The sequence below is a fragment of the Anomaloglossus baeobatrachus genome, chromosome 1 (assembly GCF_048569485.1).
Source record: "Anomaloglossus baeobatrachus isolate aAnoBae1 chromosome 1, aAnoBae1.hap1, whole genome shotgun sequence".
NCBI classification, from domain to species: Eukaryota; Metazoa; Chordata; class Amphibia; order Anura; family Aromobatidae; genus Anomaloglossus; species Anomaloglossus baeobatrachus.
In genome coordinates, this window is record NC_134353.1 from 626,596,103 (window position 1) to 626,617,197 (window position 21,095).

A 21,095-nucleotide genomic window follows, 5' to 3' on the forward strand; every position below is an offset into this window, starting at 1 on the left:
CCTTTTGATATTTGAAGCCTGGCGTCATGGAAGATGGCTGTGAGATGCCTCCTCCCTGACGAAGATTTTAAAGAAATTGAAACGTATGTAGGCTCTTCTGAGGCCCTCCCCGGACGGGCCCCCCCTTATCAAACCTGTCTGTCCTGGCTGAGAAGCCATAGGAAGGCTTTTTCACTCTTGTACCCTTGCCTGTACGTAGGTCCTCCTGGGACTGTTGGCAAATATACAGCCATATATGCATATAAGCTTTGGTTAGCTGTCTTTCTGTTTTCCACATGGAATTTAATATTATTACATAGACATCTAACCTTGCATTTAGGGTCTGTATGAACCTATGGACTTTTTAGTACATAATTAAGCTCTTGAGCAAACATGTCCCAATATGGATCACCTTTGACCACATGGGGGGTTGTCCGTCCTATTCTTTTAATATGTTTTTATGACATCTGGATGTTCACTCTGTGTCTTGCATTATGAATAAAATTTGTACCGTTTTTGCACTAAAAAAACTCTTGTCTTCCCTCTCATGATATGCTTTTGAGTTTGTGCCTTATGTGGCGATTCAGTAGAATCAAGACCCACCCCTTTTTCTGTATGGTGCTGTGGAGCATTTTCTTCCTAATATTGCTATGATTGACACATTTGACTGATAGATGTGGTTCCCTCATCTGCGACTCAAATCTACCTTCGACAGATTTCTCACTATGTGGTAGGTGGCTTTGGTGACCCCAATTCTGAAGATTTAAGTGACTTCTTGAGGTAGGGCGCACATCTGTCAGACATTTGTGGCATATCCTTTTATATTCTAGAAGTATCTACGATGGGAATACCGTTTCAACATCCTCACAATTATGCGCACAAGTGAACAAGCCATACATAACGAAATTGCAAGAAAATTTTAATTATCATCTGCTTATCACATGGAAAGTTCAATATTGGTAAATGGTTTTCGGTCGACATGGGTTCACTGACATGTTTAGTTATTATGCAATGCAATCCCTCTGTCATAAAAGAGCATTCAGAGAATGTAAAAGGAAGTAATGTGGCAAACAGCCGTTAAGGAAGTCGGTGCAAACAGAACAAGATGAGAAAATGAGGAAGCAGCCACACAGTTCCAGTTGATAGATTTTTACTGTAAGGCTTCTTAATACACACAGTGCCTTCTCCTCATTGATCAGCAACACCCAGCTACATCACAAGGATCATTTTGTTTTATTTATTTTACTTTATATTGTCTAAAACTAGATTTCTGGTGAGAGATGGATATTCTTAAACTTCTAACTCAAAACGTGTCTTAGTCAGAAGACTTATCCCTCAGGAAAAGAAAATAACTTCAGCGATAAAAATTAGTCCAAGCAATAGGTAAGTGCTAACATATTGAGTATGCTGTATACGTTATTGAGAGGTGGAGATTTTGGTGGAAAATTTGGTAACTTTAATTGACTGTGGGTAGGATCTAAGACAATGAAGTCCTTGCTTGTGGATAGGGCTGGAGACCAAAGATGGTGGTACTTCTGGTTAGACTTCAACTCAGTCTTAATAGGCATGTACTATAGAAATGACCCATAGAATTTATTATTTTAGGTTACATTGCTTACTTCTTTATTTCTCTTTTACAAATGTAAGTATTGTAAATATTTGAACTTCCAGAGCAAGTACACAAATGTTGTTATACTTCATGACTTTCAACATAACCTCTACCATAGCTAACCCTCGGCTTTTTATCAAGTTTTCCGTAAAGACCTGAAAAGTAAATGTATCAAATTGGGCAGTGACACATTCTCCGATCTTTAATACTTAAATTTGTCTCGGCCACCATCCCTCCGAAAGATAGCGCCACCTATGGGTAAAATAAATATCACAGGACTGGAAAAGATATCATGTTCAAGTGATCTTAAAGGCAGCAGCGGACATATTGGTGTAAACTGTGCAGCAGCATTGTGTCCTCTTCAATTTCTGTGTTCAGGACCTTGCAAAATGCCTATTAGCTAGAAAGTTGATTCATTTTTTTTTTAAAAAAAGATCAATATTCCCAGAATTGTTAGGATCCAGTGATCCCCAGTGGTCTTTGTTTGCTTCCATGTTATAATGGTCTCATGCCATCCTATACATCTTCATGGTGGCTGCAGCCTGTCACTGGCCTTAGAAGTCTTGCCACACATGAACATCATTACTAAGGCCAGTGACTGACTACAGTGGTCACGTGCATTTATGGAACATCATCATAGCAGGGGAGTAAATAAAAACTCTTGGGGACTCCTAGAGCATCAGTTCTCCTTTTATTCTATTATTAGCGAAAGAATATTTGAGTCCCAAGCAAATCCCTTACCTTCTTCCTCACATGGCCAATTTTCCTTTTTTATTACCCTTCCTCCAAAAGCGATCTTTTTTTACTTTTCCGGCCACATAGCCATATCAGGGCTTGTTTTTTGTGGAACAAGCTGTACCTTGAAATGGTGAGAAAAGTTCAAATAATTTGTAAAAAGAATGTTTCTTTGTCTCAGTCACCTATTTCTGAGATCCATAACATTTAGAATATTTGATTGATGGACCTGTGTGAGAATTTGTTTATTGCGGGGCATGCAGATGTTTTTATTGTTATCACTTTGGGATAAATATGATGTTCTGATCATTTTTTATTTATTGTTTTTTTTGTACACTGCAGTGTCCAATAAACTGCACTATTGTTGTTTTAACTTTTTTTTTAACAAGGTTACTAAATTTATATTTTGATATCTCTATTATGAAGAAAGTGACACCAAATAATTGCATTTTTAAAAATATTTTAAAAATATTTTTTTTTATATTTCTTAAAACTTTATTATTTTATACTCTGTTATTCCCTTGTGTAGTGCCGGCGTCTCTGCTGGTAAACTCGCCATCCAGGCCGGGTCGCATCCTCCCCTGCACTCCCCTGGTCATCCATGTGTGCTACTTACTCCTTCCCTTCCCACGCCCTGTACATGCCGCACAGGGTTCCCAAGAGTGCACCTGAGACACGCGCGCGCATACCGACCCTCCTCCTAAAAGACCGGTGTGCTATTTATAGGAAATGCCTGTCAGCCTATGACTGAGAGGCACAGTGTATTTAAGGCATCCTCCCTTTAGGAGAGGGGCCTGCACAACGCCTCTATTTAGTCAGTCAGTCTTCAGTCTGCTCCCTAGCTAGATGTCAGGTCCTGTGTTCCTGCCCTGTTATCCCTGTGTCTGTCTCCAATACCTGCCTTCCCATATCTGGCTGTCCCTGCCATGCCCACCATTCCTGTCAGTACCTGCCTGGCCAGCCTGCCTTAGTCACCCCACCTGTACCTGTCTATACCTGAGTTCATCACCTGTCTTGGGGGTCAGCAGCCGTAGTCCCGATAATTGCTCTGGGAGTGGTACCTGGCGTCCGCCTCTCGGTAGGTGCTTAGTTAAGCCCCTCCCTCTAAGGGGTAAGCCTGGGTCTCCCATGTGGTCATGTGGGTCCACTAATTCTGCTCACTGCCACCACCCTGGCCCTGAGCGTTACACCTTGTATATAATGAAAAAATCACTTTCTCCTTTGAAGTCCAAATATAAACTGGGCTTCAACAGAGCATAGTGATGGCAGACATAAGAGTCTTCTGCAAGTTGACATTGGCATTTAACATGGTAATCGTTGTGAGCGGAGCTCAACTTCACCCCTGTTAGCGGGAGATCCTGGGTATGTGTCAAAGCCACTATCTGCAAGGAACGCGATGACTTAACGCCTCTATAGGTTGAGCCTCTTCTCCATACACCAACTCCCAACTTGCACTGTTCATATATGGCGGATGCTGGGAAGGGTATTAATATGCCACTTAACTTTTTGTACGTGTTTTTCAAACAGGAATGTAAACTACTTTTAGTAAAAGATAATCATAGTATCATAGTATCATAGTTTTTAAGGTTGAAGGGAGACTCTAAGTCCATCTAGTTCAACCTGTAGCCTAACATGTTGATCCAGAGGAAGGCAAAAAAAACCCCAATGTGGCAAACAAGTTCCAATGGGGAAAAAATTTCCTTCCTGACTCCACATCCGGCAATCAGACTAGTTCCCTGGATCAATACCCTGTCATAAAATCTAATATACATAACTGGTAATATTAAATTTTTCAAGAAAGGCATACAGGCTCTGCTTAAATGTTAGTAGTGAATCACTCATTACAACATCATGCGGCAGAGAGTTCCATAGTCTCACTGCTCGCACAGTAAAGAATCCTCGTCTGTGATTATGATTAAACCTTCTTTCCTCAAGACGTAGCGGATGCCCCCGTGTTCCAGTCGCAGGCCTAGGTGTAAAAAGATCTTTGGAAAGGTCTCTGTACTGTCCCCTCATATATTTATACATTGTGATTAGATCCCCCCTAAGCCTTCGTTTTTCCAGACTAAATAACCCCAAGTTTAATAACCTGTCTTGGTATTGCAGCCCACCCATTCCTCTAATAATCTTGGTGGCTCTTCTCTGCACCCTCTCCAGTTCAGCTATGTCCTTCTTATATATCGGTGACCAGAATTGTACACAGTATTCTAAGTGCGGTCGCACTAGTGACTTGTACAGAGGTATATTTTTTTCATGAACACTTATACCTCTTTTAATACATCCCATTATTTTATTAGCCCTGGCAGCAGTTGCCTGACACTGTCCACTAAAGTGAAGTTTACCATCCACCCATACACCCAAGTCTTTTTCTGTGTCTGTTTTAATTGTGTTCTACAATTAAGTACATAATCATAAATGTTATTTCCTCTACCCAAGTGCATGACCTTACATTTATCTACATTAAACTTCAATTGCCACTTCTCAGCCCAATCCTCCAATTTACATAAATCTCCCTGTAATATAAAATTATCCTCCTCTGTATTGATTACCCTGCAGAGTTTAGTATCATCTGCAAATATTTAAATTCTACTCCGCATGCCCCCAACAAGGTCATTTATAAATATGTTGAAAAGAAGCGGGCCCAATACTGACCCCTGTGGTACCCCACTATGAACTGAGACCCAGTCCGAGTACGTACCATTAATAACCACCCTTTGTTTCCTATCACTGAGCCAATTTTTAACCCAGTTACACATATTTTCCCCTATCCCCATTATTCTCATTTTATGTACCAACCTTTTGTGTGGCACCGTATCAAAAGCTTTTGAAAAGTCCATATACACAACATCCACTGCATTTCCCTGGTCGAGGCTTGAACTTACCTCTTCATAGAAGCTGATCAAATTAGTTTGACAGGATCGATCCCTCATAAACCCATGTTGATACTCTGTCATAAGGTTATTTTTCTTGAGATACTCCAGTATAGCATCTCTCAAGAAACCCTCAAGGATTTTACCAACCGTAGAGGTTAAACTTACCGGCCTATAATTTCCCGGCTCAGTTTTTGTCCCCTTTTTGAATATTGGCACCACATTTGCTATGCGCCAGTCCTGCGGTACCGACCCTGTTATTAAGGAATCTGAGAAGATTAAAAATAATGGTCTATCTATCACAGAACTCAATTCCTGTAGTACTCTGGGGTGTATGCCATCCGGGCCCGGAGATTTGTCAACCTTAGTGATTTTGAGGCGGCGGCGTACTTCCTGCTGGGTTAAGCAGGTAATATTCAAGGGTGAATTTATGGTATCACTGGTCATGTCATCTGCCATGGCATTTTCTTGTATAAAAACTGTATAGAAAAAAAGTCATTCAGCAGGTTGGTTTTACCCTCATCTCCCTCCACCATTTCACCAAGACTATTTTTAAGGGGGCCAACACTATCGCTTTTCAGTTTTTTACTGTTTATGTAGTTAAAGAATATTTTAGGATTATTTTTACTTTCTCTCGCAATGAGTCTCTCTGTCTCAAACTTAGCTAACTTAATTTGCTTTTTACATATTTTATTTAATTTTCTATAATTATATAATGCCTCATCACTACCTACCCTCTTTAATTCTTTTAAGGCTTTCTGTTTTTCTTTTATTGCTTCCCTTACAGCTCTATTTAGCCATAGGGGTTTCCTCCTATTTCTAGCATGTTTGTTCCCATAGGGTATATTTTCTGCACAAGCCCTATTCAGGATGCTCATAAAAGTCTCCCATTTGCTTTGTGTACTTTCATTACTTAGTACATCATCCCAGTTTATTGCACTTAGATCATCTCTCAACCGTTTAAAATTTCTACTAGACATCTTACTAAAGAATACATGAAAACTTATTATTTTGTGATCACTATTCCCCAAGTAACCCCCAACTTGTATATTTGATATGCGGTCTGGCCTATTGGTTAGTACAAGGTCTAGTAGTGCTCCCCCTCTTGTGGGGTCCTGTACCATTTGTGAAAGGTAATTATCTTTCATTGTTATCAAAAATCTATTTCCTTTGCTGGAACTGCAAGTTTCTGTTCCCCAATTTATATCAGGATAGTTAAAGTCCCCCATAATAATTACCTCTCCGAGACTCGCTGCTTTATCAATTTGCTTTATGAGGAGATTCTCTACCTCTTCCATAATATTCGGCGTCTTATAACACACCCCTATCAGTATTTTATTATTCATTCTCCCCCCCCTTATCTCCACCCATAGGGACTCTACATTCTCAGTACCCTCACATATGTTGTCACGCAGGATGGGTTTTAAGGATGATTTTACATATAGACACACACCTCCCCCTCGCTTATTTGTACGGTCATTCCTGAATAGGCTATAATCCTGTAAATTAACAGCCCAGTCATAGCTCTCATCCAGCCATGTCTCTGATATCCCCACTATATCATAATTTTCTTCCAACAATATTAATTCTAATTCCTCCACCTTATTTGTGAGGCTTCGGGCATTAGTGTACATGCATGTTACGTATGACTCTGTACCTGTATTCCTGCTTACTGTATTAACTGTCCTAACCCTTCCCCCTGTACCACCCCCAATTTCATTACTTGTGCCCTGGTCACTATCTGCACTACATTCCCCTTCTATAAAGTGAATACCCTCGCCCCCCCATTCCTAGTTTAAACACTCCTCCAACCTTCTAGCCATTTTCTGCCCCAGCAGAGCTGCACCCTCCCCATTAAGATGCAGCCCATCCCTAGCATAGAATCTCTAGCCAACTGAAAAGTCGGCCCAATTCTCCAGGAACCCAAAACCCTCTTTCCTACACCAATTCCTGAGCCACCTGTTAACCTCCCTGATCTCCCTTTGCCTCTCTGGTGTGGCTCGTGGCACAGGTAGTATTTCCGAAAATACCACCTTTGAGGTCCATGCTTTAAGCTTACAACCTAATTCCCTGAAATCATCTTTAAGGACCTTCCACCTACCTCTAACTTTGTCATTTGTGCCAATGTGTACAATGACCGCTGGGTCCTCCCCAGCTCCTCCCAGTAATCTGTCAACCCGATCAGCGATGTGCCGAACTCGAGCGCCAGGAAGACAACACACTATAATGATACAACCTGCTATTATATACTGTAAGCATGTACTGTTCCTAACAAAATACATCAGTTGCCAGTGCAGGAGATATTTTTTTTAGCAGGGAGCCATAATTGGAGGCCGGGTTTAGAAGAGAGTAAGAAAATCTTCTGATCTTCATCCGTATCATCATCCATATTTAATTTGTGTGCCATCTGTCTGGCATCCATGTATCCGATTTTACATCTGTGTGACATCTACTGTATATTCATACATCAACAGTTTCAAATGTTCATAATGAAATTGTTTCCTACATTAATAATGGCAATGTATCTGTAAAAATCAGACACTGTACGGATGATCCATAGGGGATCCACGTTTCTAGTGCACCTATAGATTTGAATAGGCAAGTTTCATCTAAAGTCCGAAAGAGACTAATGCAAGTTGTGATATTTTTCACACACACACACACACACACACACTCTGTTTATGTGATAAATCTGTATCTGAACAGCCCAATTAAATAATATTAACTAGTGTGCTGTCATTGTACTATTCAATTCAACTCAGGAGGACACGTCCATATAATAAGCTTGTCTGAACGAGATCTTAGCTATTGATTTTTTTTTATGCTTACTTGATAATCTATGTCCATATTGCTTATTATTAGGTCATATAGATTATAGATATCACAGAGGAAAGTAGCTCACCCCAGACATTGCTCCCACTCTGGTAGATTTGCCCCATTATAGGGCCATATATTCAGGTATGGCTAGCAAATAACAGTGACAATATCATTTGATGGCAGTTGAATTTTATTCAAGAATAGCTTACATGCTGTATATTTAATGAATAACATTAAATCTAGGGTTATAAAAAAAAAAATTACAACCAACGAGCTGTGCCAGATTTTTCCCCCAAAATTCGGTTCACGGCAGATTGATTTGCAATAGATTGATAGTACTCCAAATCCTTCAATTGTGCTGGAAAGAGGTTTATGACACTCTCTCAGGTCTCATGAGGCCTCTTTCACACGTCCGTGTCTCCCGTACGTGTTTGGTCCGTTTCCTCACGTACCGGTTTACTTCAGTTAGGTCCGTTTACTCACCTTCTCCAGCCCTCCTGTCTCTGCCGCTGCTGTCACTTGCTTCCCACCGCCGCTCATTATGCTCATTGAATATTCACTTCACTGTGGCCGGAAGCTGCAGCAGCGGGGAGTCGGCAGGACCGGAGACCGAAGATCAGCACCACGGACAGCGACTCTAGGGACAGGTGAGCATAAAGTTCCCGTTCTCCGTGTGTTATCACGGATAACACACGGAGAACACACGTGTGCCATAAACAAGGCTCACGGAGGGCAAAACGCACTTTTGACACGTCCATGAAAAACGTGCGTGATTTTCACGGACGTGTGAAAGAGGCCTAAGACTGTATTGAACTTTCAAGATCTCTTCAACACAAGGATAATCGAAAGTCAAAATTACCTCAGCATACATGGCTATAGGTAAAAAGTTGGTAACGCTGTTCTACAGAGTTTCAAAAGTTGCCAAGTTCATTTATAATGATTTTCACCTTCTGAATTTTAATCTGAAAATGAAAATGTTTAGTTCGCTCTTGTTTCTATGATATCAAAGAGTTATACTGTTAAATATAATTAATGCATAAACATTTTAGTACTTTGAAACATTATTATTTTTGCAAATATAAAGATGCAGAATACGTTGTTTTGCCAATTTTCTGATATTTATTTAGAGGGAACTTAGCCACCATTCAAATAACCTAAAACATGTCTAAACACTATTGCAAATTATAAAGAGTTACAGAAATCGCACTCCAAAATGTTGTCCTCATTCTTCTTATGTGGTTCAACAATTGTTGGATGCAGAAAATTTTTACTCCCTGGCTGAAGTGAATGTTGGAGAGGCCGGTCTATTTTATTGCAGTGATCTTCTCTTACATGACTATCCCACTCACACAAAAAGCAACAGTACACTGAAGATCAAATAAGAGGGCAACCACCTTTATGTCATCACAAAGGGGCCACAGATGTTGGTAATAGTTCAGGCACTTCAACAGCTGTTTCATGTTGTCATAAGTTTCTTTCATGTGGACTGCATAACCAACTGGTATTGATGGTAGAACATTGTCATTATGCAGCAAGATGGCTTTTAGACTAGTTTTGGATGAATTGGTGAAGAACCTCCATTCCTCTGGATCATGACTTATTTTCAGAGCTTCCATTAAACTGTTGATGTTGTTGCATGCCATAGGATCACCCTCCATGAAGAACTATTGGACAAGATCTTTATCATGGTTGCAGAACAAAGAGAGCTGAATATTGCCCGCTAGGAGATTCAACTGCAGCAGAATGGAACCTAAAAGCTCAGCCTTAGGGGCCCTTTGCACACTACGACATCGCAAGCCAATGCTGAGCGCAATAGTCCCCGCCCCGTTGCAGCTGCGATATCGTGTGATAGCTGCTGTAGCGAATATTATCGCTACGGCAGCTTCACATGCACTTACCTGCCCTGCGACGTCACTCTAGCCGGCGAACCGCCTCCTTCCTAAGGGGGCAGGTCGTGTGGCGTCACAGCGACGTCACATGGCAGGCAGCCAATAGAAGCGGAGGGGCGGAGATGAGCGGGACGTAAACATCCCGCCCACCTCTTTCCTTCTGCATTGCAGACAGGACGCAGGTAGAAGATGTACCTCGCTCCTGCGACTTCATACACAGCGATGTGTGCTGCCACAGGAATGAGGAACAACATTGTACTGTCGCTGCAGCCAAAATAATGAAAATGACCGACACTACACCTATCATACGATACCGGCGCTTTTGCGCTTGGTCATCGTAGTTAAAACGATTTACACACTACGATGACGAGAGCAACGCCGGAAGTGCGTCACTTTCGATTTGACCCCACCGACATCGTACCTGCGATGTCGTAGTGTGCAAAGGGCACCTTACTCTTGGTCAGATTCAACTCGCTAACAAGATTGTTCGGTTGACTTTGTGTTATAAGTTATGGTTCAGCTGAGGTTGCTGACAGAAAGTTTGTGCCGTGAGAGGAAGATGCTTCATGACACTAAGTGCCCTTTCCTTTCTCACTTGACTTGACTGAAAATGTTTCTGGTGCTTTTGGAATCGGCAGTTCTCCAGTTTGTGGTACTGGATGTATTGCAAATGCAATGTTTGGATACTATAAATTCCAATTCTTCCTTAAAACTCCTTCGCTAATGAGGGGGCACCATACAGAAATAGCGATTGGTAGTGTGACTGGTTGGCTCTCTCCTGATCATTGGGACTGAAAAAGGCATAGATTGCCTCTTCCCATGCAACCACTGGGTAAGATGTGATGCACATCTATTGCAGCGTATGTGTGGAATGGATCCCAATTCTTGTGCTATTCTGCAGTCAAATTACAGGTTTTACGCTTTCCTTATTATGGTAGTCAAGTTTCACCTTTGTGACACAAAAGTGACTTATCTGAATATGTAGAAAAATCTATCCGCTTTGTTAATGCAAGAACGAGGCATATCTGAGAAAACATATAGAAATATATTAATATGTTAAGAAACTAATCTAAGAAATTCTAAAATGGTATACTTTGCACAGAGAGCATTTATAAAAGTAGGTGATGCAACTGAAATTAGAATTACGTTTTGATTGGTCAGCCTAAGATGATAGAATACTGAACTATTACTTAGGAATGTTAGCTTGAATATGAACCACTGAATTTTAAAGAGCTGCGGAATATATTGGCTCTATAGAAATAACTATTATTGTTATTATTATTATTATTATTATTATTATTATTATTAATAATAATAATGAAGGCACAATTGACTAAATATATGATGTAATAGACTATCTACTAAAAATGCAATAATAATGATGTAATAATAAAGACGAGTGATGTGCGAGCATGCTTAGCACTGCTCAATACTTGATCGAACATCAGGACGCACAGGCATGCTCATTTCTCGATCGAGTATTATAGGTGCTCGCCCAGCATGTTTATCGGCTGTTAGCAACATGCGTGGATTGACAGTCAATCATAATTCAGTAGCCATGTTGACTGCTGGAATTGTGATTGACCGGCCAATCATATGAGACCCGGGGGCACGATTCTCGTCCTCTACAACGAGTTCAAGAAGAATTGATATACGTGGTTGAGCTTGGATTAGAGCAGGCATATAGGAAGTGGCTTTCATGTGGCACTAAAGGATGTTTTTAGCCTTGTTTAACTTCTAAATAAGTAATTACAAATATGGTGTGGGGTCCCCTCTATTTTTGATAACCAGTCAAGGTAAAATAGACAGCTGCAGGCTGGGAAAGTACATGGTTATTTGGCCCTTCCCAGCCTAAAATAGCAGCCCAAGCCATCTCAGAATTGTCATATTAGTTGTACCATTTTTGGCCCATCCCACTGGCTCTTCCCGATTGCCCTGGTGCAGTAGCAATTGGGGTAATGTTTTTAGGGCTTAATGTCAGCTGTGAATTGTCAGCTGACATCAAGCTCAGGCATTATTAATGAAGAGGCATTTATCAGACACCTTCATTACTAATTCAGTAAGTGTAAAGTGAAAAACAAAATACATAGAGAAAAAATAGTTTTTTTTAATAAAGACCTCCCTACACTATCCCTTGTTCACCAGTTTATTTTTTAAAATAAATCCACAAAGCTCTGACGTAATCCTTGATGTACTGGTCCCACATATCTCCTGAATTGGGACACTAACTTATGGAGTCTCTTTCTCTAAATGAGGCTTCATGGGTTGGAGTACCAATTTGAGGAATGTCGTGTGACCAATACACCATGAATTACATTGGAGCTTCGTGGATTTTTTTAAAATAATAAATTGGTAAGGATAGTGTGGAGGGATCTTTATTCAAATAAACATTTTTTTCCTGTATGTGTTTTTTGTTTTTTTATTTTAATCAATTTACACTTACTGGGTTAGCAATGGAGGTGTCTGATAGACGCCTCTCCATTACTAATGCATGGGCTTCATGCCAGCTGACATTACACAGCTGACATCAACCCCAGAAAATGTTAGCCCAATTGTCGCCGCACCAGTGAAATTGGGAAGAGCAGAGAAGTGCCAAAATTGGTCCATCAAATGGATGCCCCAATTCTGCGGCATTTTAAGGCTCCTATTTTTAGGCGGGCTTTGCACGTTGCGACATCGCAAGCCGATGCTACGATGACGCACGCGATAGTCCCCGCCCCTGTCACAGGTACAATATCTTGTGAAAGCTGGCGTAGCGAAGATTATCGCTACGCCGGCTTCACATTCACTCACCTGCCCTGCGACCGTCGCTCTGGCCAGCGACCCGCCTCCTTATTAAGGGGGCGGGTCGTGCGGCGTCACTGCAACGTCACACGGCAGGCGGCCAATCGGAGCGGAGGGGCGGAGATGAGTGGGATGTAAACATCCCGCCCACCTCCTTCCTTCCGCATATTCTACAGAAGCCGCGGTGACGCCGGTAGGAGATGTTCCTCGCTCCTGCGGCTTCACACTCAGCGATGTGTGCTGCCGCAGGAGCGAGGAACAACATCGGACCGTCGCGTCAGCGTAATTATGGATTACGCCGACGCTGCACCGATGATACGATTACGACGCTTTTGCGCTCGTTAATCGTATCATCGAGCCTTTACACACTACGATGTCGCATGCGATGCCGGAAGTACGTCATTTTCAATTTGACCCCACCGACATCGCACCTGCAATGTCGTAGTGTGCAAAGCCCGCCTTAGGCTTGGAAGTGCCGGACTTTTTAAAAAATTATTTATTTTTGAGGGCTGGATGTGTCCCGCGAGATGCATTTTGCCCAGCCCTAGTGTAACCTATAATAACAAACAGCTTATTCCTAACAAACTAATCTTCTTCACTGTTAGATTTCACACACTATTTGTAAGTTTCTTCAATGTTTTAAGGCTTTCTCTCCCTATCTCTCTAACTAAGCTGTGAGATGTGACATCCTCTCACTATCCAGATTTACTGCAAAATGGCTGCTGTAGTCCCTGCTCTTCCCAGTAGCAACCTGGAAGTCAGAGATGCATCCAGGTGATGAGCCCACGGGGTCTGGGGAGGTTATTCGTCACCGGGCATGTGTACCGGGGTTTGGGATGTCACAGCAGCCAGGCCCGGTTCCATGACCTCGGCGATGTCAATTAAGTTGGAGGGGTTATTTACAGGGGTGTAGATGTTGTATTCATGATGCCACCTGTGGTTTGCAGCTTTTTTAGGAGCCACCGCTGCAAAATGTTTCCTCTGAGGGCAGATGGTAGTGCAGCTAAGTTGGTTTAGTGCTCCAAAGGCAGAGCTCAGGCCCACAGGGAGGTTGGGAGTAGTAGTCCACTCTATTAAAGTCAGCAGGATGCAAGAAGGATTGATCGACACAGAAGTTGCAGTTAAAGTTCTTTACTCACTGAAATGTCACCACCTTTGGACTGACGGACTCTGCTGTCATGGGCTTCAGCAGATCCAGGATAGTTTGGAGGTCAAAACCGGTGTTTCTTGATGTGAGTCCTTCCTACTTGCACTGTGTTGTGTGAGTCCTTGCGACTTGAAGCTACGCTTGGACCCGAGTCCTTGGATGGGCTCCGTTCCTGTCCCGTATGGCAGACTGCACGAGTCCGTTACTGGTCTTTTGTCACGACTCCTGACTCTATATGCTGCTGTGCCCAGGGCACTTTGTGTGGGCCAGAAGACTTGAAATCCTCTGACCGGATGATTCTGGTGATGGGACGTGCAGTGCCAACCAGCCTAGGGCTCCACACCCTGTTGTGTACGCACGGTCCTGAGGGAGCTATGGCGCAGCTCTCCCCTCAGCGACCGTGTTCTCCCCACGTCTCACTTGTTCACCTGTTACTGACTAAACATCACTAGCTGTTCTGACTGAATGTCTGTGTGTGCATGTCACTTTACTCCCCGTTGTGTAGCTCCACCCCCCCAGGATACTGAACTACTGAACTAGTGGGTGGGAGGTCCCATACCTTGTGGTGACCATCCAAATAAACCTACCCTAACTCAGTCCCGGAGAGGGGGCAACTAACTGTGTGTTTTGGTGGATTGTGGTGGTTTACCGGCTATGACCTCCTCCATACCCAGGATGAATACTCTCTGGTGAGGTGCAGTACCCTGTGGCGACTGAAGCCACAGGCACCTTTATCATGCTGTTCCTATTAGATTTGAGTGCTTTTCCCATCAATGTCAGCTAATTTTGACCCCATTGGGTCTGCTGTTTCACACACTGATTAGTGGAAGAAGGAGACAGTGGCCCCTCCTCTACCAATGTATTCACCACTATCCGCATCATGAGGATGTAGATAGCGGTGACATCATGCGGCGGGCAGCGTAAGGCATGGTGCGGCCCATGGTCAACTATTTTCAGACCTTGGACTGTTTAGGTCCGCAGGCCATATCGATTAGATTTGCACATTGTTATCAAGGACCAAAAGTGATTTGCTTCACAATATAGCAGATTTAGTTTTCTATCCTTAAAGATTTATCTTGCTAATTTTCCATATTTTTATTATGATAATAGGGTAACACCAGAGATTCAGATTTGCTGGTTTCCTATAGAAAGTTATAAAACAAAATCGATCTATGGCCCTCTAATGGAATGCATGAGATAATGTCATTTCTCCTCTGTTGATCTGAAAAGCAAATAGTGAACACACCAATGATTTACTAAGCTTAGTAGGTAGGAGAGACTAAAGTTTCATTCATTGCTCCCATAGTCATGGTTTATTTCTATATTATTTAATACTATTATGCAGTCTTCAACATTTTGCTGTTTTTGTCTGTAGTGCAAGTATCAGGTCTTGTATACGGTATGTTTTTTTTCTCCTTGACCATATTTGCATGTAAAGCTTATCTGCAGCTACATCCACATTCAACTTCCTTCTTCTCCTTACATTTTGTCTCTGTGGCCACCCTAGTTTTTTGCTTGTGTATTTATTGTATTTAAGAATGAATGTGTCCTATAATAACTTTGTGAAACATTAGTGCGGTATATAGCTTAATGAGGACCTCTCAATGGGTTAAAAGTGGACAGTTTTTACTCTTACGCTCTCTTTTTTTTTGCTGTTCCTTGGAGAATTGATTCTTATTTTTGTTCTTTAAAAAAGACTTGTCACCAGTTTGAGCGTGCTAAAAGGCCACATAATGGAATAGTGTGTGCAGAGCTGAATAAACTGTAGGACTTTATGTTTTAATTTATAAGATGAAGGCGAGGGTGCACAGCCAAAATAAACTAAAAAAGGGGCACAAAATCATATATTAGGAACAGGATGTGTAAGAATAAGCAGAAATACACTAACGATGTGCACACCAAAATTAACACTTTTATTAAACAATGAAAAAAAGCCATAAATTAAAAACACTTATAATGACCTATGGTAAGTAACAAGCAGCCACTATATATATGCACCAGCGTGTGCAGACTAGCAGGTAAAAATATCAGCCTATGCAAATGCTTATAGAGAACATTACAGGCATGCATGGCCTCAAGATGGACTGTGCAAATGGCAGTCGGCTAAACGAGGCATGATAGATATATAACCTGTAGTGAAGTATAACCACAATGCATCTAAAGAATAAGATATGTCCCAAACCCCGTGGGAAAAACAAAACAAAAAAAAATTGGCAGCCAAAGTAAGCACAAGAAATATGCCATATAATAATAGCACAACAGGTCACTGGGATGAGAACCCTTCATCAAAGAGTAACGCCAAGAAAACTAATAGGACTTAAGGCATGCTAGGACAAATTACCAAAAAGAATGCATTGCACTCGGACCCATATGTTATTTAAGTGCTGATGTGCAAGTTTTTCCTCAGCTGTATTCGGCCCGATGAAAAACTCATGGCATGCTTGCCAATGTAAGTCAATAGGTGCAAGAAAATAAATCGAGCGGCACATTGACCATTCCTATGCCTGATTTTTACCGATACATTACCATTCTGTAGCAGAGAACAATGTAAATGGTCCTGTATATGTAGAATAAAAGTTACTGAGAAAAAAAAAATATATTACATACGGATATCCGAATGGTGGTTGGGGGAAGAAAAAAAAATCACATTTGCATAACACTTGCATGATATATGGAATACCAAATGGATTTCATCTTCCAACTTTTCTGAATGACAATTAGACCAATGTTTTATACGCAAGGGTAAGCGAACCCAGCACTGCAAGACTAAAGTGCTACCCACTGAGCCACCATGCCGTCCTAATAATATCATCCCGCCGCAGTCTGTTTTACCTTTGCTGGTTATCAAAAAATTGGGGGACCCCACCATTTTTCTTTTAATTATTTATTAGTTTGGTTAATAGCTGTACAATCTATCTATCTATTTATCTATCTATCTAGCTATCTATCTATCATCTGTCTATCTATCTGTGGCGCCCTGGACAAGCCAGGACGTCACAAGTACTGCAACAACACATCCCACACCCTGGTTAGGCACATCAGCCGCACACACAAATCCTTGTTGCCTCCCTCCAGGAGCTGATGTCCACACCAGGTGGGGTGGAGCCAGGCGGTTGGCCCCACCCACTGAGGAGTACACAGTCCTGGAGGCGGGAAAGGAAGGAGTTGAGGAGAGTTCAGTAGGGAGAGCGAAGTGGAAGGAGTAAAGGGGTAGTAGAGGAGCAGTCTGACCGTGTCCGGGTACGTGGCCCGGGCACATACAGCAAGGTTGGCAGACGGTGGTGGCCGTCTGCAGGAGGGGCCGATCGATGCTGAACCGTAGGACTGGGGATGGGCGGTGGCCCGCCGGTACCGAACCGGGGAGCGAAGAGAAGCCAGCACCATCCGGCAGGGCCTACAAACCCCGACCAGGCTTGGAGTCGCCGTAAAACCGGTCAAATCCATTAGAGATCGGAACCTCCGGGGTTTCCCAGCAGCAAAGACCCGATTGAAGGCAACCGCTCAACCATGAAGGGAAATACAGTCACCGCCAAGGCTACAATTCCCAGGGCCAGAGCCTGCGGGCAAAAGGGGCTCCCTCGGCATCTATCCACGTTGGGGAGCGGGTTACCGGTGGGAAGCCATCGGGGCCGAAAACACACTACAGGTGCAGGGAAAGGCAGTCACCGCCAACCTACCGGGAGTGACCACCGCAGCCGGCTGTGGGACCCGTCCATCCAGCCATTTGTTTTACCAGAGACTCCGTATACGTTATTGGCTGAGTGAGTACCACCGTGCCGTCTGGCACCGCGCTGCCCCCGCGGCCCTGCACCTCACCAAACCCTGCCATCCACTCTCCAGTTACCCTCACCGGGGCCCGGGACCACCAAAACCTCCCCTACCCACGGAGGGGAGAGAAACATCTCGGCTGCTCCCTGTCATCGCTAGAGTTGAACACGGTTCGCGGTTCTCCAGTTCGGGGCTCGAGTGATTTTGGGGGCTGTTCTAAATCGAACTAGAACTCGAGCAAAAGCTCAATAGTTCTAGATACGTTCGAGAACGGTTCTAGCAGCAAAAAGCAGGGCTTTTTACAGCTACAGTGTGCAGGATCCATCGCTGGCAGCCTGCCACAGGCTGCTAACCAAGATAAACATCGGGTATCCAAGCAAAGCGCTTTGGTTAGTAACCCGATGTTTATCCTAGTTACGTGCAGGAAGCCGACACTTCCCCGCTCAGCTCACTCCGCCCCCTCCTGCCCGCGGCATGTACACACGTACACACACACACACACACACACACTCTGCACACATGGTCCCGCTCGGCTTACCTGCGGTGATGAAGTCCCGCCATCCCGACCTCAGCGCTGTCACTGTCCTCCATGGCCGCCGCTTGTCACATCACCTTCTCTCGCTTCCGACCTGAGACTGACTAGCGGTGACGTCACGGGCCTCTCGCGATACTTGGCTGTGAAGGCGGCGGTCATTGAACTCAGTGACAGGTGCTGTCGGCAATGCTGGAGATCAGCGCAGGTAATGTTCCTCGCTGACAGCAGCACTTGTCATGCCCTGCAGTGACCTGGGCTGACCCATTGATGTTAGCTCAGGTCACTGCACTGCTCTCCCAGCCAATGGGGAACATTCTGCTCTTCATTGACTGGGACAGTGTGGATCGTCATGGCAACCCCTTGGATTACACCAGACCTGGATTTGTTTTTCTTTCTAATAAATTGGTTAAAGAGGGAATGTTTTGGGGAGTGTTTTTTCAAATAAAAATGTGTTTGTCGTCTATTTTTTTTATTACTGACTGGGTTGGTGATGTCGGGTATCTGATAGACGCCTGACCTCACCAACCCCAGGGCTTGATGCCAGGTGACATTACACATCTGGTATTAACACCATATATTACCCCGTTTGCCGCCGCACCAGGGCGCGGGATGAGCTGGGGCGAAGCACCAGGATTGGCACATCTAATGGATGCACCACTTCTGGGGCGGCTGCGGCCTGCTATTTTTAGGCTGGGGAGAGTCCAATAACCATGGACCTCCCTAGTCTGAGAATATCAGACCCCAGCTGTCTGCTTTACCTTGGCTGGTGATCCAATTTTGGGGGGACCCCTACGTGTTTTTTTTAAAAAATTATTTATTTAATTTAAAATAACAGCGTGGGGTGCCCTCAGTTTTGGATTACCAGCCAAGGTGAGGTTGCCAGCTGTGGTCTGCAGGCTGCAGCCGTCTGCTTTACCCTAGCTGGCTACAAAACTAGGGGGAATCCTACGACATTTTTTTTTTCATTTTTTTGGCTAAATACAAAGCTAAGCACCCCTTAGTGCCACATGAAAGGCACCAAAGGGTGCAAAATTACAAAATGCAGGAGATTGGGACATTATGTGTCTTTCTGCCATTATAATGACAGAAAAGACTGATATGAAGTGCACAAGCACAAGAAAATCACCAGAGTGCTCTACGCTGTGAAAAGCAGTAGAAAATGGCACTGGAGTGAACATGTGACCGCCTCATGTAGGATGAAGCTATGGATCCTGGGTAAATTTATGCATTTACCCTCATTCAGTTTTTTTGCAGTACACAAAAAAAATGGAAGGCACACGGATGACAAACAGATGACATACGGACCATCTACGGAATGGAAACGGATGCCACACGGATGCACCCGTGAAAAAAAAGGACTGTTTTTTGCAGACCACAAAAATGGATCGGTCGTGTTAATGTAGCCTTATTCTGATCTGCCGTTTATAAACAGCAGGCAGAAATAAGTGAATAGCGCCCCCCGGCGTCAGAAAATCTCCAGGGTTTCAGGGCTAGCTGAGACCCTGGAGATCATGATTCAGGACGGTTTTTCCGGTCCCCGCTCACGTGATCACAGGTATACACCGTACACCGATGATCACGTTACAGTAAATGACAGCGCCGGTAAAAAATTATTTATCTCCCATCTGGCATGAACAAACACTTCTTCTCCATTTCTTCTCCACTTCTCCACTTCTCCACTTTTTCTCCACTTTTTCTCCAGTTTTCTCCACTTTTTCTCCACTTTTTCTCCACTTTTTCTCCACTTTTTCTCCACTTTTTCTCCACTTTTTCTCCATTTTTTCTTCACTTTTTCTCCGTTCTTTTTCTATGGTCGGTCTACTCATTAGCTCTGCCATGCATAGTGTAGCTCTACACCTACTGCACATGTTACTTTATGATTGACATCTCTTTCGTACCAGAGCTGTCTAAGCCTACTCTGACCCCATATTTGTCATTACTATATTGTCCTTGTACTGTATTATGACATTTGTATCATGTGTTTCATTTCTTGCTGTGTTGCAATTTTTTTGCTGCATCCCAATTGTACCTCTACATTGTTCGAGTTTGTTATTGTTCTCTCACTCTCTTATGTGATACTGATTATTGTCATTTTTCATGATTACATGCAGATAAGTCCAATCTGACGAAGGCTCAGGCCGAAACGTCATTTGTAACTTGTTTTGGACAAAAACATATATGCTTATGAAAATTTTTTTTTTCTTAATACGGACCAATAAAGAGTGATTTTGCATTACTATCCGTTGTGACTTACTGACTTAGTCTGGGAGATTTAGAGTGCCGAGGTTACTCACTAATTTTATCTATTATTACCTCTGAGCACCTATATACCAGTGAGCAGAGCTTCCTCTACAGTAGTTCTCCTGATTAGGCATGCCCTTACCTCATGAGCAGGGCATTGAAGCTTTGGTAGCAACCATTACGACATGGACTCTGCTGCTGTGGACCCGGGGAGAGTGAGTGCAGATTCATTGCACCCACACTCCTCACATGAAGGGTCCGCACTCCTAGAAAATGGGGGATACGTTCCCTGAGTGTCTCCCCCCCATATTCTAGACGGTCCAGAGTCGTCGTGGGACCCCTTTATTTTTTTTCTTACAATAAATTGGTGAAAGAGGAAATGTTTTGGGGACTGTTTTTGTTAGTACTGACAGTTTATGATGTTGGGTATCTAATAGACGCCATGACATCACAAACTGCTGGGCTTGATCTCAGGTGACTTTACAGCTAGTATCAACCCGATTTATTACCCCGTTTGCCACTGCACCAGGGCACGGGATGAGCTGGGGTGAAGCGCCAGGATTGGCGCATCTAGTGGATGCGCCACGTCTGGGGTGCCTGCGGCCTGCTATTTTTAGGCTGTGAAGGCCCAATAACTATGGACCTTCCCACCCTGAGAATACCAGACCACAGCTGTCCGCTTTACCTTGGCTGGTGATCCAATTTGGAGGGGACCATACTT

General features: G+C 43.3%; 1 protein-coding gene across 3 annotated transcripts in view; it reads left to right on the top strand.

Annotated features, from left to right (window-relative positions):
* Positions 1 to 1,087: 1,087 nt before the first annotated feature.
* The window catches only part of SYK (spleen associated tyrosine kinase), a 216,659-nt gene continuing 196,651 nt past the window's right edge, over positions 1,088 to 21,095 (top strand). For 2 of the 3 annotated variants that reach the window (XM_075340656.1, XM_075340672.1), the window contains exon 1: positions 1,166 to 1,362. The gene's annotated coding sequence lies outside the window, so the exon portion shown is untranslated. Of the gene's footprint in view, positions 1,135 to 1,165; positions 1,363 to 21,095 lie in introns of those variants that run through there. The other variant, XM_075340664.1, reaches the window with a different exon arrangement.